The sequence below is a fragment of the Sinocyclocheilus rhinocerous genome, unplaced genomic scaffold, assembly GCF_001515625.1.
Source record: "Sinocyclocheilus rhinocerous isolate Xijiao unplaced genomic scaffold, SAMN03320098_v1.1 scaffold5912, whole genome shotgun sequence".
In the NCBI taxonomy this organism is placed as follows: domain Eukaryota; kingdom Metazoa; phylum Chordata; class Actinopteri; order Cypriniformes; family Cyprinidae; genus Sinocyclocheilus; species Sinocyclocheilus rhinocerous.
Genome location: NW_015628368.1, coordinates 16,199 through 19,393, shown reverse-complemented (window position 1 = coordinate 19,393; position 3,195 = coordinate 16,199).

Genomic DNA, 3,195 nt, shown 5'->3' with positions numbered 1-3,195 from the left:
GTTCCAAATTACTTTTAAACGTGGCACTGCCAGATCGTCTGCACTTAAAGTTGTTCTGAAGACAAGTATCGGCTGCTCATCCACCTGTCCTGGTGTCTGAAAATCCCGCTACACTCTCCAGTTTTCGTCATGACTGCAAACTTGGTCAGTACCTCTGTGCCGCCATTACACATACTCATTTCACTCACTACTACACATGCACGCACTCGCACCACATTCACTTTCGCACATTCGGTGTGCTTATTGTTTTTATGAGTGTTAAATGATTATTGTTGCTTTGAGATTGTGTTTGATAATTATGAAATGACCAAATGCTTATTTAATTTTTCTTTTTTTTTTTTTTCCTTTTTCCTCTATGGACAATTTATAATTGTTTGTGGACGTGAATCTGCTGTGTTGGAAACGTACACTAGTGTGACGCAATTCCTACGTGGACCTCAAACCGAAACTTAATTTGAACTGGTGTTTTTCCCCTCTCTGCTTATTGTCTTTTTGTTTTGTTTTTTTTGTTTGTTTCTTATTGTTCAAACTTGTATTTTAATTTTTTCTTATGCCATGGACAATAGTGGAATAAATCTTTCCTTTGAACAGTATTATTTTTTTTGACTGTCTATGTGATTTAATGTTGTAACAGGTGGTGTTTTAGTTTGCTATCCTGGGTTAATAAAAATTTTGTCAGGGTTTAAACCTGACTGGTGCCCGAATATTTTCCTTAATAGTTTATTTATGCTAGGGCAGCCGCCACCGTTACAGAGTGGCGCCCGAACAGGGACCTGAATTTAAAGACTTGAGTTTAAAAACTTGAATTTATGTTGTCAGGGTTAAAACCTGACTGGCGCCCGAATATTTTCCTCATAGAGTTATTTATGCTAGGGCAGCCGCCACCGTTACAGAGTGGCGCCCGAACAGGGACCTGAATTTAAAGACTTGAGTTTAAAAACTTGAATTTATGAAAACTTGAAAACCTGAACATTTATTTTTGTGAATTGTTTTGTTAGGGAATTATTGAAACCTTATGGTAAATTGTTGAAGGTTAACGGGTTTTTTTCCCTTTAAAAGAAAACTGTTGTGTTTTTGGAAATTCAGTGTTTTTTTTATTACGGGAGTGTTATTTGGAAAAGCTTAAAAGGTTACCAACCATTTGTATAAATTGTATGTCGGTGTTTTGAGAAAAGTGTGGTGCATGAAATTACTGACAAACACAATTACTGATTTACATTTACTGATTTTCTGCCCAACATTTCTTTCACCCACACAACACATATGGCAACTGTCCCTCCTTCTCCATCCACTTTTATAGAAATGGAGTCCCCTCCAGACATCTCAACTCCTGTATGGCCACCAGCAGTGCGACCTCTGATGTCACCAGTACCTCCATCTGGTGTCTTTGCAGTAAATAATACCCCTACTCCATTCAGCCCCATGCATCCTGTGTCTCATATGTTAATGTCTTCTCCTGTTCTGGCTGGCAGCACTCCAGTGCAAACTCTCACCTGGCCACCACAAGTGGCTAACATGCAACTATGCACATCATCCGAAGGAGGATCTCTTTCAAGTGCACAGCACAACCTACCCAACATTCTACCAACTCCTGGAAGAGAAATTCATAAGTTTACTTCTCAGGTACAAGGGAACTGGGAAATTTTATTTGACTTCATGAAAAGACAAGAAAAAACAGTGAATGATCTTACCCAAGAAATGAAAGCCACATCTTCTCAAAACAAAAATCAACTCGCGGACCTTGCTGCAAAAGTTGAGGATAACAAGAGTCAAGTCTTCACTCTGTTGACCACTACCAAGCAACAAGAGGGATCTGAAACAGACAGGTTGATTAAAACTATGAAGCAAATTATTACAGCTGAACTCCAAAAGGTGGAATCTACCTTGGTGTCAGAAATGTGATTCATGGTAGACCAACTTCAGTCAGAAGTCCAGCAGGATATCAAAGCTGTTCAACACACATTTCAAACAAGCCAAGATCATATTACTTCAGAACGTGACACTCAAATTGACAAACTTTCTTTGTGTGTAAAGGAATTGAGAAATGAGACGGAAAAAGGATTCCTGGATCTCAAAAATCAAATGGACGAGCAACAAAAATTGACACCACAAATTCCCAGCACCACCATTACTTCAACTCCACCATCGGCAGCACTCCAGTGCAAACTCTCACCTGGGCACCACAAGTGGCTAACATGCAACTATGCACATCATCCGAAGGAGGATCTCTTTCAAGTGCACAGCACAACCTACCCAACATTCTACCAACTCCTGGAAGAGAAATTCATAAGTTTACTTCTCAGGTACAAGGGAACTGGGATAATCTATTTGACTATATGAAAAGGCAAGAAAAAACAGTGAATGATCTTACCCAAGAAATGAAAGCCACATCTTCTCAAAACAAAAATCAACTCGCGGACCTTGCTGCAAAAATTGAGGATAACAAGAGTCAAGTCTTCACTCTGTTGACCACTACCAAGCAACAAGAGGGATCTGAAACAGACAGGTTGATTAAAACTATGAAGCAAATTATTACAGCTGAACTCCAAAAGGTGGAATCTACCTTGGTGTCAGAAATGTGATTCATGGTAGACCAACTTCAGTCAGAAGTCCAGCAGGATATCAAAGCTGTTCAACACACATTTCAAACAAGCCAAGATCATATTACTTCAGAACGTGACACTCAAATTGACAAACTTTCTTTGTGTGTAAAGGAATTGAGAAATGAGACGGAAAAAGGATTCCTGGATCTCAAAAATCAAATGGACGAGCAACAAAAATTGACACCACAAATTCCCAGCACCACCATTACTTCAACTCCACCATCTGTGTCTACTCCAGCAATTCCTTCAACTTCTTCAACCCCTCTTCCAACACCTATAGTAAAAAGTGATCATATTAAATGAACTTTTCCCACGTTTGGTAGACCATCAGACGATGCAGACCCCCTACTGTACTTAACCAAATGTCAGGATTTCTTGGCCCTTCATCCCCTCACTGATACAGATATCCTAGCCACATTCCGTACTGTCCTTCAGGGAACTACTCGGGATTGGTGGGAAGTCAGACGTTCCAGCATATCTACGTGGAGAGAATTTGAGGCTGCATTTCTTTCTGCATTTTTGTCTGAAGATTATGACGATGAACTGGCTGAACGTGCCCGAACAAAAATCCAGGGTGAGAAAGAATCTATAC